This window comes from Cryptomeria japonica, chromosome 11 (genome assembly GCF_030272615.1).
Source record: "Cryptomeria japonica chromosome 11, Sugi_1.0, whole genome shotgun sequence".
Classification (NCBI taxonomy): domain Eukaryota; kingdom Viridiplantae; phylum Streptophyta; class Pinopsida; order Cupressales; family Cupressaceae; genus Cryptomeria; species Cryptomeria japonica.
The window spans coordinates 645517793-645533621 of record NC_081415.1 but is presented as its reverse complement, the minus strand read 5'-3'; the positions used below and the strand labels follow the sequence as shown (position 1 = coordinate 645533621).

The 15829-nt window shown below is 37.6% G+C and overlaps 1 long non-coding RNA gene across 1 annotated transcript in view; it reads left to right on the top strand.

Moving 5' to 3' along the window:
- The window catches only part of LOC131039947 (uncharacterized), a 68218-nt gene extending 62203 nt beyond the window's left edge, over positions 1-6015 (top strand). The window contains exons 5-6 of the long non-coding RNA XR_009359468.1: positions 4124-4201; positions 5748-6015. This is a non-coding gene — a long non-coding RNA (uncharacterized LOC131039947). The remainder of the gene's footprint in view (positions 1-4123; positions 4202-5747) is intronic.
- The last annotated feature ends 9814 nt before the right edge of the window (positions 6016-15829 follow it).

Below are 15829 nucleotides of genomic sequence, written 5' to 3'. Positions count from 1 at the left end.
TCTTGGATGCATCACAATCTAGAACAAAGGGTTGAGTGAAGTCTGGAAGAGCTAGGACAGGAAATGTGCTCATAACCTGTTTGAGCCTGTCAAATACACTCTGTGCCTCATCTGTCTAGCTAAAAGCACCCTTCCATGTAAGATCTGTCAAAGGGGTTTCTAGCTGTGAATACCCCTTCACAAACCTCCTATCATATGGATATAATCCTAGGAAACCACGCAACTCTGAAACATTCCTAGGTGGTGGCCAATCTAGCATTGCCTGTGTCTTCCCCTCGTGAACCTTCACTCCATCTGCACAAATCACATGTCCCAAGTATAATATCTCTGTAAGTCCAAATTCACATTTGGACAGCTTGGCAAACAAAGACTGATCCTCCATAATACCAAGAACCTCATCCAAATGCCTCGTATGCTCCTGCTAGGTTCTACTCTATATCAAAATGTCATCGAATAATACAAGCACATAATTATGCAGTTGCTTATTGAACACATGATTCATGCATGACTTAAGCATAGCAGGTGTGTTAGTGAGACCGAATGGCATCACTAAAAACTCATAGTGTGCATAGTGGCATTTGAATGTGTTCTTATGCATGCCCTCCTCACGAATACGGATCTGATGGTATCCTGATCGAAGATCAATCTTTGAAAAATACACTGCCCCATGGACCTCATCTAGTAACTCATCTATGTGTAGAATCGGATACCTATTCTTAATAGTTTTCTTATTTAGTGCACGGTAGTCAATGCACATGTGCATAGTTGCCATCCTTCTTCACCAACACCACAGAAGAAGTGAAGTGGCTAGAACTAGGCTTGATGAATCTCATGTCCAAGTTACGAGGTGTGGAGTGAGCTCTACGAAGTATAGCGAATGTCACTTGATTCATCAGTTGGAGCACACATAGTTCGTGAGATAGAGATGTTTAGGAATGCACAAGGAGACTTCTTCTCATGAGACATATGCAAGCAAAAATGGACACAAATGATGCCAAGTGAAAATCTAATCAAGGCATTGTTTAAAATTTAAATCATAATTTTTTCTATCTATGATTCTATTACCATTATCGTAAACTCAAAGTTATAGAATAGAAATGATTTTTATTATTTTTCGTTTTAGATGCATGGTGGGAGATGTTTGGTAATAAAGTGCCAAATCTACAAAAATATTTCAGTTTGTATCTTGAGCCAGCAATTTAGTGCTTTAGAATGTGAGCACAATTGGAGCATGTTCGAGCATATTCACTCCAAAAAGCGCAATAGGTTGGCGGTGCAAAGGTTGAATGATCTTGTGTATGTTCATCACAACCTTCGCCTCCATCATAGACAAACCTTGGGCACTGACACATCTCCTATCACTTTAGAGGAGGTTGATCCATATGCAGAGTGGGACATTGAGGTTGATGATCTTGTCTTCAACGATGGAGACTTGGATTGGGTTGATCAGGTGGATCGAGAGGCGGAGGAAGTAGCGATGGCAGAGGAGGCTAGAGCACGAGGAGACCCATTAGAGAACCCCGAGCCCGAGGATGATGCAGATGAGGATATTGATGTCACTGAGGTTGAGCCTGTGACATGGGCAAAGATCATGGCTGCAAAACGTTCTAGGACCTATCTTAGGCGCACACATAGGACGGTTGTGAGGTCGAGTGATCACCGATATTGGCTCCTCTGAGCCTTAGACTTCTAGGCTCTAGCTTTTATGTTGATATATGTTTTTGAACTTTTGATGACATGGATTTCATATTCGATGAATTTTGTAGGCATTTGACAGTTGGCATGATTTGTATTTTATAATTTTTTATTTAGTTTAGCTTATTGCCTTCAGCTCAAGCCTAATTTTGTATTTATACTTATGTGATGAATGTAAACTTGTGTATGTTCAAAGTAGCTTCTATTTGATGAGTTTATTGTGTCTTTGAGGTTTATTTATTAAAAAATGCATGAAAGAAGTTTAAAATCGTTAAAAATCTTTGAATTTCTTGGGTTTTTCAATTTGCTGAGTCTTGGCCAAGTGTTTGCTGAGTCTAGGCGTTGAGTCTGAGTCTGAGTCAAAAATCAGCTTGCTGAGTCCAAGCCAAGTCCGAGTCTTGTAACTATGTTAGTAAGTCACTCAATTAGGTCCATTTATCATATTTCATCATCATGATAACTCCTACATAGTAAGATTTTAATTTTGATACATTTCAACCATTGTCGCTAATTGACTGTATTTGTTGAGCTATATTTAATTAGTTTCATTAAAGTTGCCATTTTAATTACAATAATTTATCAGACAACTTAGTGTTTTTGCTCATTGAAAAGAGGACATAAATTTTGAAATGTTGAGACGTTTAAAAGCGAATTTAAGTGCCAAAAATATTTAAAAAGTAAATTAAATCACTTGTTGGACTTTAAAGGCTTAATAAATTAATAAAGTGGTTTCAAAGGGAATTTCTAGAAAGTTCCTAAATGGCTTATAAAATGAGGCATTGAGAGCTCATTTGGTATGTTGAGTTTGATATTTTGATATTGCTACTTGTTCTTGGAGGAGATTGTTCTTCTTGCAGTTTGTGAGGACGAAATCACTTGGAGGCAACATTCTCCATGTTGTATAGAGACACGATCTGGAGGATTCTTAGTATTTTCACTCAAGAAACATAGTTGAGCTGATTAGTGATTCAAAAATTTAGTTATTGCTGGAGTTTCATTGCATATTTGATTAGGAGGGCAGATTGAAGGAGTTATTGAGGAGTTCAATTGTTGTTCATGTTCTTTTTGGCTGGCTGTACTCTCTCATATGGTAGTCATATATGAAGGGTTGTACACTTTGTTGGTTGGGTGGTTAGGGTTTGAGGAGTCTGAAGTTGCTGTTGAGAGGTGTTTTGGACCTGCAATACCTTGGCTAACATCTACATATGTTTTTGTGGAGACTTTGGAGGGTGGCGTCCACTTTTGGCACATCTAGTTTGCATATTTTGTGCACAACTCAGCCTTATTCATTGCTGCATTTTGTTGGTATGTCAAAAATAATTATGTATTGTCATTTAATGATCTATATTACTCATAGTTTTGAGAAATATTGTATATTCAACTCAAAATATAAATCTGCAATTTTCCACCTTATTTATTTCTGAATATTGTTATATTTCCGAGTTGTTTGTTCGCTACAAATCTGTTTATCATCTGCAGTTTATTTGTCATTTCAAAAGTATTGCAAAACACTTAAAATAAAAGAAAAAGAGACAAGGCGAAACTGGCAGCATACTACATAAACTCATTCTGTCCATTAACTATTGGCTAGTTCCTTGAGACATCTATTCATACAGGATATTTTTTTCCTCACTTGGATTTATTATCAATTACTTTCAAATCTCAATGTACAATGATTTATGTAATTACTACTGTTCAATCTTATTTACAAACTACATTGAACATTTAGGTTTATCTGTTCAATTTTGTCATGTTCTTTGTTTTATCTTCTTTCTGTGTTGTGCACATGTTGACACTATTTGGATTTCTATTTAAATTGAATGCCATATCAGAGCTTGAGGAATAACATTCCATAGCCTTGATCACTTATGGTACATTTTTCAATGTTCAGTTACAGAAACTAATTGGCCTTAGCTTCTTGCATTGTGTGAAGTATTGAATGTCTCCAGGAACCATATTTCAAAGACGGTTATGTCCAAGTTATGAGTACTCATATCAAAGGTCACATACCTTTTTATTTTCAAGTGTGCAAAAGACTCATGTTTTTCCAATCATAGTCTTCCATCTTCCTTTATTGTTGGAGGTTATGAGTGTAATTTAATCAACTCCCAAAGTTGGATAAGCATATTTTAAGTCTATCTCTGTCAGTAACTTTGTTTGGAGTTAAGCCTTCATAAGAGCTGTTATAATTGAATACTATATATAGATGAAGTTATTTTCTTGTTGTCTTTTTGCGTGTTATTCTCTCCTATCTTTTTGCATTCTAGATCTACGTATGTTTTTGGAATCAGTAAAGAAGGGTTGTTTTGAGCATATATTATTTGTAGGTTGGAAAATAAATTTTTCCTGCAGTTATTTCGTCAGATTTATTGTGTGGTACTTTTGGTAGCTTTATAAATTTTGCAATATCATTTCTTGATAATTGCAGATTCATCAAACGTTCGCAACAGCAGGATCTGATGGAGCCTTCATTATCTGGGATAAAGACAATAAAATCAAGCTAAAGGTTAAGTCATCTGTTATCTTAAACTTGGTTTTGACAAAAAAGGTTCATACAAATTTGAATTTGCAAAATAAAGTTATTTCTATTCCAGTCTGAAGCAATGTTTATGAAAAATCTGTGCTGGCTCTCAAATCCCTGTCCTTGTTTCTATCTCCAATGGTGTTTTCGGTATGGCAGGATAGTAGGGGACATCCCTTGGCTGTCCCATAAAACTTACGCTGTGGGGACATTTGGCCATCTTCAACGCAGACGGAGACATCTGAGATGTCCCTGTCTGTCCTGGCAATCATGAGATGTCCCTGACTTTCCTGGCAATCATGAGATGTCTCTGATGGCAAGACAATTTTTATAATATTGAGTATTTTTTTTTCTTTATTCTTGACATAAAAAAAAATGTTTTAATATTTCTTTATGAATCTGAAGAACTTATATCTGTTTTAAAATTCTTTCATGATACTAAAAAAATAGTATTAAAATGTTATATATCATTAGCTATGAATCTGAATAATGATATATTTATTGCTGTATACTGCTGTCATGATATATTTATTACTGCTATACTTCTGTCACTGTCGTAATTCTGATGTCATGTTACTCAATATTAGTTTTAACTTATTAAAATTGGACACTCTCTCTCTATATAGTCGTCCCCCTGTTGTCTACAAATAATGGCATCCCTTAAACTCATCTCCTGCCGCTGCTATCCCCGAAACGCCATGGAACATAGTGAAAAATCATTTGGCATCTCATAGTCAAAGTGCAGTTGCTATGAATGGTGTTCCTTAAAATATTGAAATATTTTTGGAGTAAAATATGTCCTCTGGATGTTGTAAGAGGACAACAAAACATTATTGAATTGTGAAGCTGACAAAGCTTTCCAAAAAAAAGTAAATACAAAACATTGTTAAAGGCTGGGATTAGTAGCTATTTTTAATTTTTTTTTGTTTGAAAAAACTGTTTCATATAAAATTAAAAAAACAAACAGAAAATTACATCATTAAATTGCTATTTGTGATTTTGGAGAAGAAACATGGAGTTTTTGTTATATTTTTGTTTTATAAAATAGTAATGATTATATAACATAATTAGGAGTCAAGGTAGTCAAAAGTTGACTACTTGTAACCACACTATAAGATTAGGGTATAGCATATAATTTGTACACTGCACCTTAATAATACCCATCCATAGTATCTCAATTTTGTTTTCCCTTTCTCATTGAAGTCATTGAGCAAAGAAACTTAAGGATCGATTAGACATTGATGGAAAAGGATTGAGCTCACTTAATTGAGCTGGCTAGAGTAAGCATTTGTATTGAACATACTCTTTTTTCCCATTTGTCTTAACTTTCCACCCTATTGTTTCAATTCAAGAAGATTTTGTTAATATTTTGTTTTAGTGCTTTAAAAATATTTCTCAAACATTTGAAAATTCTATTTTGAGAATATTGGTTTAGATCTTTATAATATCAATACAATAGACACTGTAGAAGTTAGAACTATTAAATTCTGTATTTCATATATGTCTGATTAACATTTACTATTCTTTGTAGGCAATGGCAAGGAGCAATCAACCAATTCCATGTAGCACATTTAATAATGATGGTTCTTTATATGCTTATGCGGTATGTTTTGTGAAGATCTAACCTTGATTGATTTTTTTGTTCGAATAGAAATAATATCATACTCAAAACATTGTTTTGTTTTATTACATGCTTGGATTGCTTTGCTAGGTATGGGGAGCAACTATGGTATAATGTTGTAGACTTGTCGTCTGTCAATTACGGACTTTTTGTTCTTGGAAAGCTAGTATGTTTTTAATAAAATCTTGATTCATTCAGAGGTAGATTTTACTGTTGAGAACCAATTACCCATTTATAAGAAACATTGATTTATTAATTAATTGCACTCAACAAACTAGCTTGTATTACTTGTTATCTTCTTATGTAGCCAAATTTATTGATTTTATTCTGTAGAATCGGATTCTTTAAGCCCTGTCTCTCTCCTATTCTGTGACTGCCTCTGACCTTTTCCTCTCTCTTTCTAGAGCTCTTTTTTAGGTCTATTTGACTCAACTGCATATAACAGAATAACCGAGCAGGTTGGCAGGAATATTGCTCTGATACTACTATTGTCTCTTTCTAGGATTTAATTGGAAACAACAAATTTGTAATATAAATAACAATATTTGTTAAATAACATTATCATAATTTTCATCAAATTATACTAATATCAGTAATGAATTAATACACAAACTTGCTCAATTGAATCACTATTAATATCCACAGCAGATGGGGCTAATATTTTATATTCATTTTAACTATACACCACAATAACAATAACGTTCACAATGACTCACTGAATTTTTCTACAATGTTTTGAAGTTTCAGTGCACTTCTTGAGTGAAATTGTCCTCAAAGAAGCAAAAGATTTTCATTCTCTAATTCCAATCTTCTATAAATTTTCATCCACAGAAGACTGCTGAATATAAGTGCCCAAATAATACAATAATATAACATCTGTGATCCTTGCAATTGCAAAGTTTCCTAGTTTTATATGCTATTCATTAAAAGATTAAATGAGTCGACCAAGACAGCAAATGACGCCAAGGCCAAAATTTGAATGCCACATGCTACCACAGGTCAGCCTCATAGCCTTGGAATCTTCCTTTTGATCTACATGCTATTCCTATTCCTTTGTATTGCTGTGTATCAGGTTGCAACCCTCACTCTTGACACCTGATTTGTGTGGGGCTGCATCCTTGACACTCGACGCTCGATCTGCAACAGGGACATGGCATATGTTGGGTCAGTTGCCACTCAGAACCAAAAGGTTCCATGAGCCTGGCTTGATTAACTGAGTGTTAACTGCTTTGTATGACGATCTTCTAACAGTGCTAACTTTCTACAATTTGATTGGGATCCTCTGAAATCTGAATATCATTTGTGGAATTTATCATGAATATTAGGTCCTCTATCTCGAGCCGAAATGATGTCATGCTACGAAATGCAGTGTGGTTCTTTGGGATACTCCAACCTTAATTGGCTAAGTGTTTACAATTCTTCTGGCAGTGATATCTTACCTCAGTCTGACACAGTTCTTGTGAAAACTGCAATGTGCTGTGAAGGAGTCTTTTTAAACTTCTAGTTTTCTAGCATGAGTTGAATGGAGGTTGCGTGGTAAAGGCAGTGATAGCTTTCCTCAGTCTGACACAGTTGTTGTGAAACTGCAATGTGTTGTGAAGGAGTCTTTTAAACTTCTAGTTTTCTAGCATGAGTTGAATGGAGGTTGCATGGTAAACTATGGTGAGGTTCATTGGAATGCTGCTGCATTTGTCTTCCATTACTTTTGAAAAGAGCACATGGCATTTTATAATTGTTCTACTCTTTCTCAGCCCTTCGTATCATATTTACCTTGATTTCTGCTTTATCTTTTATATCTTCTCGTCAGGCTATCAACTTTATAATATGTTCCTGCTCCATGAGCACCCAACCCCTTTTGAGTCCTCCTGACGAGTTTCAATTATTTTGTCACTTCTGGTCACGTTGAATGAAAGCATTACCCACTCTCTTTTTGAAACACACCTTGAGCATTCTTTCCTGTGACTCTCCTTTAGAATGGATATATATACCATTCTTTCTTGTGACTTCTTTTAGTATGTATATGTATATGTTATGCAAACCCCTATCTAGGGGTAGCTACCTTTCTATTACTAAGAAAAAGATTACAAATGTCATTCACAGAGAGAGAACAGAGTCCTCATGGCCTCTATGACTTCCTGTGATCTCTCAATCTGCTCAGAAGGGAACATGCCCCCATTTACAGACATGATGTGCTCATAAGTTTCTAAATTTTTCCTCTTAATACCATTCTTCAAAACCTTTACAGTATCCATTTTGTCATTGTTTGTAAGCATTTCCTCAATGCTGAAAGCATCTGCTACCAGCTCCGTAAAGGCAGTGGGGTTTAGTTCCTTAAGGGCTGTGATAGCTGGCACACCACCAATCTCTTTATAGCTTGCTTTGTAGCCCCATAGTCCCCCGTTGCCCTTACTATGTTGTAAAAAAATCGCTTGAGCGACTCAGCATTGTGGCAATGAGAGCCACTCAAAATCTTTTCCTGCATAATATTTTTGACTACATCTTCCTCTACATCCCCTTCTAGCGCAAATATCTCCTTAAGTTGCTCATCAACCAAACTCTGCTTGGAATCGCATTTGCAATATGGGATCGATATAAACTATGAAGACCTAGCCATTGTTGCTCAAGCCAACTTCACAAGACAAGTCCCCTGACAGGTTAAATTTATAAACTAAAATCTATTCACCATCCAATCCAAACATCATTTCATTTTTCTGAGATTTAGTTGAGAAGGATAGGCAATCTCCAACTCTTCCTTGCAAAGAAGATTTCCATGCTGCCTCGTGATTCCAAGAAAAAACATTCCATGCCTTGGGATCACAGTTAATTATAGTTTTCACATTCTAATCCATAGCGTGGTTTGACAGGAAGTTAGCTTCCATGTTTGCTTCTTCGAACACATGTTTAATTGTGTACTCAAAATCTTTAAGCATCTCTCGTGTGTCGTTGACCCACATCAACGACTTCCAAATTCACGCAATTCTTGATATGATTGTTCGCATGACATTCATTGAGTCACCTTCTATGTCCAACTTCAGTAGTCTTTTCTCCTTGCTTAAAGTTAGACCAAAGGGCTGCGAATTTTGCATCGTTATTTGTGCCATTGGCTACTTTGACAGAGCCTCCCCAAATCAATTTGCCATTGTCATCTCTAATGATGAACCCCACACTAGATGGGCCTGGCTTCCCCCTTGAGGCGTGTTGATGTGTCTTTTGTACACGACCAAACACAGAATAAACTACCTAAAGGTACCTTATCCTCTCTTGAACAAAGTTCCCGATTGCTGAAGATCTCACCGAAGAATCAGTCGAAGTAACTCCAAGGTTCTGTGATGTAGGATCTCTACTCGTGGATAAGCTCTCTATGGTACGATGTGATTTTCCTGGAATCACAAGGGGACTTACACTCGATGATTTGAACGTTTGATTTGCTTTAAATATTACTGGAAGACAGGATTTCACTAGCCTAGATTTTGAAAAAAAGAAAAAGGATGAGGGCGAGGAAAGGATCTAATTCTGACACTAAGAATGTAGGAGCAATAAATGACCTTTGATGAAATTCTAACTAAGTCTTGTTTTGACATACCAGGACCATCACCACAAGGTTAGTGCAATCTTTGGAGGAAAGCTTTATGATGTTCAAATCATCGCTACAAGCATAGACACCATCAGGCTGATGCATATCAGTGAAGAAGCGACAATTGAAGTTAGGCTTAAGCTGAATGATTCCAACTCACTACACAAGGCAAGTCTGCAATCAACAAACTGCTAGTAGTATGGATATACGGATTTCACCATCAATCAAACACATTTCTTCCACTCATCTAATAACATGAAATCAAATCTGAGAAGTATAGAGACCATGCAAATTGTTGAATCGACCCATAGATTTCACCATTTCTTCAATGAAGTTTACAAGTCTTTTACAACAACATCTTGGCAACAATCTTTGCCTTCTCTTTCTATTCTACTCTAACTGCTATTCTATTTGTTATCAATCATTAGCTATTCTAACCTCTATCAACTAACTATTCACCTTCTCACTATTTACTAACTATTAGCCTTTACAAATGAGGAGCCAGGGCTTATATAGCGCCCTCAATATAATCCAATGGGTCAGATCAATTTGAGATCAATGGCCGAGATTTTACAATAAAAACCCTAATTAGGGTTTGTTACAACCAACTCAATTCTGGCCAATGAAATAATTGCATTATTTGGACACGTCTTCTCTGGAACATTCGACCAATGGATAACCGGGGTAGTGTTGACGTGTATTTTATACACAATCATACACAGAATAAAATACCGACAGGCATCTTATCCTCTCTTGAGAAAATAGTCTCTAACTGCTGAAGATCTGCAAAAAGGATCAGTTAGATGGACTCCAAGGTTCTTTTAGTGGGGTCTCCACGTGTGGACAAGCTTTTTAGTGGTATGATGTGATTTGCTGTTTCCTCCAAGGCGTCTTACGGATTCAAAAGCTCGAAGATTTTACTAGACTAAAAGGAATTTTCAAAAAATGGAAAAAGGACAGGGTTTAAGAAAGTCTAATCTAGCCTAACCCTATGAATGACTTAGCATGAATGAGATTTGGCAAGACTCAACCAACTTCAATTTTGCCATAAGATAACAACTCAATTGAAATTAGTGCGATCTTCTAGGGTAATAATGGTATTCAATGCATCAAAGACCAAGGACACTACTACGAAGGTACATATCCTAGATGCGAGAATGCTTGAAGGTTAAGGACTCAAAATGTTTTCCAGTTGACCACGCAAGGCGTTCCTACAATCAGCAAGAAGCTAGTGGTTTGGATTGCGAATCCTACCAAATATCAAATCTCACACTTAGTCTTTCAAATTAACAAACTACTTCGATTGAGCGTGATTCAAATACATCCAACAACCATGAAGATAACTCAAGAAACTTGCAACAAAACACCATAACTTCAATATTTTATTGATTTCCAAGTCATCATATACAACAATTGCTTGAATTCCTCTCTTCAAGACTCAATCTTGCTACAAAATAAAAATTGCTTCTAACTCTAATCAACTATTATCTCTCTCACTTATTCACTATTTTTCTATTATCAAATGAAATGAAAAATGGGGGTATAAATAGCATCCCCAGTTACAATGAAAGGTCCAGATTGAAAGTAAATCAATGGACAAGATCATGACACCTAAACCCTAATTAGGGTTTGTTACAAATGACCTCCTTTTTACTGAACAACATTAAATACATAGCCAAATATTAAATTTGGCACAAAAATCTAGGAGGTATCAGCCAATGAGAAATAAGATGTCATGTCATCTGTAACAACCTTTCATCCAGAATCTTATTCCCTTTCCAATTCTCTTTCTTAGCATATGCAATGAATTTTGTCACGATTCCTTCGATTTCTGTGCTTGGAATCTCGGGAAGATTCTTGATACTCTCTTCTAAGTGGATAACCTGATCAAATGCATCTAGAAGAGCTGTGTCCCAAGTAGGTTCAAGTTCCTTTGTTCTATCAATCAGGAGCATGGTGGCATACATCTGATCATACTGCTCATCTGTAACATCTGCGTCCTTGCGAAAGATGATCTTGATTCTATCCTCAAATTCTTGTAAATCCACATCTGTCTCGACCTCGATCCTTCTGCCAAGAATGGTACGAAGTACCTCAAATACTCTGTCCTGGATCGGATTGATCACCTCCTCAACTTGACCACATCTAACACTGATGTCCTCAAAGAGAACACTCTTTATATGGAGTAAGGTTGACCACTGAAACAAACTGTGAGAATCACCTTCTAAGATCTTCTCTTGTGCTAAAATTCTTCTGGATGTGTGTCTTATAACTTTCAAGACAGGGATGACAACGTCCTTGGTATGAGCAAATGCAGCAACTGTTGCCATCAATCTGTGAATAATCTCAAGAACTTGGATAGCCTGATGGGTGATCTTCGACATCCTTGTAACAAACTCTATGGCCACCGTGTGAGATCTATCCATCCAACTACATGTACGCTGGACCATATTCCTGAATCTTTCTGCTTCATTGATTGATTGAAGGGGCAATGCCTGCAATGGTGATCTAACTGGATCCTGACGTCCCAAAGGTTCATTGATGTGACTGAAATATGTCCTCCATGCACCGACCTCTTTCTCAAGCTTTCTATTCTTTTCTACTTCTTCTCTAAACTTGTCCTTCAATGCCTCAAATGTGTCGGTGGCATCATCTAAAGTCTGCTCTGCTGTGGAAGGTCCTAACTCAATAGTCTGTATATGATAGTCTTCTGCTAGGATCTCACCTTCATATTTGTCTGCTGCTGGTGTAGCTATCTGCAATTTTCTAGATCCAGTCTCATCTCGAATCATCTTGGACATCTTTGTAGCCTTCTTCTTCTCTGTTGTCATATGTGAACGTCCAACAAGGCTCTCTAAATCAATTGCACTGTCCTCGTCCTCAATTACGATCACCTTAGTCAATCTTTCCTTCAACCAATCTGGGATATTTGATCTTGTCTCTTGAACTTGAATCTCTTTATGTACTATTTCTTCTTGTCTGGGAGGAGATGTTACTTCATTATCATTATCTAAATCATAGTCTTGGAGAGATCCATCGGATGAAGCATGCTGTGCCTGTTCTTCCTCCTGTCTGGCATTCTGTACCATCGATTCCATGGACTCTTCTACTCGAACTGTTCTATCCTCTGGCCTGGAAGAAGTACCTGGTGTTTGATCTTTGTTGGCACCTTGCTTTTTCTTGGAAGGCTCTTTCTTTTCTGATCTTTCCTTTCTCTTCGAACCTCTCGAATGGAGATTGCCCTCACTGGCACATCGAAGGTTACCTTCACCTGAATTCCTAGGATTAGGATTGCCTTCACTAACACTGGCTCCACCTTCGGCTGGCTTTTCTTCCAAAGTAAAAGACATGGCTATGCCCTGTTCTCTCAACTTCTGATGCTGAACGTCTACCCATCTACGAGTACAAGACAAGACTGGTGCCATCAAATCATTTAAATCCACGGCCTCGGGCTCATTCCAATTCAAACTTATTGTTTTGCTTTCTCTATCATATGAAGATTGGATGTGCCTGCCGTTGTCCTGAGCTTGGTCGGCTACTCTGTAAATCTTACATTTCCTGATGAAATCCAAAGGCAATCTAGAATGTATCTTTCGTTTCACTTCGAGATCATCTAGGAGATTCATCATAAAATCTTTAATTTGGTACTCATGTCTAAATCTTCTACCGACCATCTCCTCTAAATGTCCATGTGGATCAAAACTATTCCTCCAAGCAAAAGATGAAAAAGGATACAAGGCTAACTCCTTCTCTGCGTCATCCATGGCTAAGACATTAGGACATACCTCAACTGAATTACCCAAAATAATAGGTACCTGAACTCCATTCTGATGTCTGTGTCTGAATGCCTTCACATATGCTGCCAACTGCCTTGTTACTTCAAGTAACACAATTCTATCTGTCGGGTACCTCGGCAACATGTATGGAGGTAAAGGACATCCATACACTCTAATGTAAGTGAACTTGGGAAACTGAATGAACCAAGCACCGTACCTCTTGATGAATTCCTGGGCATCCTGAGATAATCTGTTGTGAATCCCTCCTTGCAACGTCCTTGTGATGTTCATCGTGAAAGTATCATTGATTAACTTGTAGTTCTTCCCTGGTGGATGATGCAAGTAGGTATAGGATTCACAAACTCTGACCTCGCCGGGTCCTCTTCCAATCACTCCTCTGTGAGGTAGTCCTGCGTACTCAACGCTCCTGATTAAGGCATAGATGACGTATGAACTCATGTGGAAGGACTTAGTAGCCCTGAGTCTTCTCAACTGTACGTCCAAGCAATGGCTAATTATCCTAGCCCAATGTATTGTACCCTTTCCTTGAACAATCACCTGGATGAAGTAAAACATCCATTTCTCAAAATAGAAGGCATGAGGTGCTCCTGTAACTCTGTTGAGCATGGTAATCAAATCTCTGTACTCCTCTTGGAAATCAATCCTGTGTGGTGTGTTCGGTACTTTGCTCAGACGGGGACGACTCTTAAGTAGCCAGTTCTTGTTGATTATGCTTAGGCAAGCATCTGGATCATCATCATATACTGATCTGGCTCCTTCAATACTCTTGTATATCATGTCCCTGTGCTCTGGAAGATGGAAGGCTTCACTTATGGCTTCCTCTGAAAGGTACGCCAAAGTGTTTCCCTCATTGGACACAATTGTCCTGGACTGCGGATTGTAATGACGGGCACACTCGATCATTAACTCGTGGCACTGAATGGCTGGAGGAAAACCGGCCGCCTTGATGATGCCACTCTCTATTATTCTCCGGGCGACAGGTGATGGCTTGCCGATGTAAGGGACCTCTCGGAACTTCTTCGTGCTAAAGTTCCCCAAGTTTGTATCTCCAATGTTGCTCCACTTGGACACGATCTTGGTCTCCACTTCTTCGGTCTTCTGATCTTCTTTCATGAGAGCCGAGCGACTGGTGGATGCTCCCGCCTTTGGGGTCGCCATACCTACACAACATTTCATTATAAGAAATGGATTTTGCAATAAATAACGTAAATAAGAGAGATAAATTTTAGGAAATCTCATGATAAGTCTCTAGAGTTATCATTTCCTATAATACAACGATTGAGCTAAGAGATATTCAAGAATCAAAATTTCAAAATTTGAAATATGACGAGGAATGAATAAAACAATAACAATTAAATCGCCATACCTCGATAGAGAGCTAACTCTAGAATGCAAAAACAAAATTTGCCTAGGCAAAATTGAGGTATAAAGTAATCTTCAATATGATCTCCTCAAAATTGACTTCGCCACCTCTGGACAGAACGTGATCTTCAATTATCGCCTTGGACGTGGTCTCAAATGGATCTTCAAGTTCGCCCAAATAAATCTCCAAGTCTTTAGCAAATTCGCCTTAGGCGTGATCTTCAAATTCGCACCACCTTTGGTCTTCAAGCATTTTCGCACTCCACACAAGATGATATTAGCGCCACCCTTTGGTTTGAAATCGCACCACCTTTGATGACTAAGCGCGCCACCCTTGGATAATATTCGCACTATATTCGAACACACTTAACACTTTCCTTCGTCTTCCTTAATTCGCATGTAGAGAGGTAAAATAATGATGTAGAAAATGATAATTCCACTCCCCTTTATATAGCGCTCTCATCCTTCACCCCTTAGGCCGACTTGATAAAAATAAAACCATCTTTTTAAATGATTTGCAATGAAATGACAAGGCCGACCTCCATATATGAGCGCTCCAATTCGATTTTTTATTAATTAAATAATTAACTATTAATGCCTTGCGTTTTTTAAATGAGAATTTCGATTTTAAATAAAGGCAAAAAATAATTAACAAGAGATAACGCCATATTAAATGCCAAATAAAAATGGATTTTCAAATTTTAAATCGATTTAGCATTTAAGGAAATTTGAATTGTTTAATTTGGCGCCAAAAATATGAAAATAAAGGGACGTACCTCATCGCTCTGGTCCCTTGGAGAGGGACAGGAGCGATCCTGAGTTTTCTGCTTGAAATTCTCCATTTTGGTACGATCCTTTCCTTGTATCATCTTCCAAATGCTATTTAAAACCTTGTGCGTCCTTGTCTTAACGTGATTTTCAAAGAATATCATGCGTTTTGCCTAACATCGCCCTTGTCCCTTGGAGAGGGACAGGAGCGATCTCCATGTCTTCACGTTTATCTTGTATCTTTGACCTTCGAACCTTCATTGTAAGGCGAATAATATCATTGCTTGTGTCCTTTGCGCTTACTCCATTTGTCTTCATTATGCGTTTGGACGTATTAAAGGGACCATCGCCCTTGTCCCTTGGGGAGGGACAGGAGCGATCCACATTTCTCCTTGATCTTGGCGGCTTTTAAACTTCGATCTCCTTTGCAACGTCTTCCCAACTATGTCCCTTACCTTGCTAACCTCGCTTCGCTTTGATCTTTGTAGGAA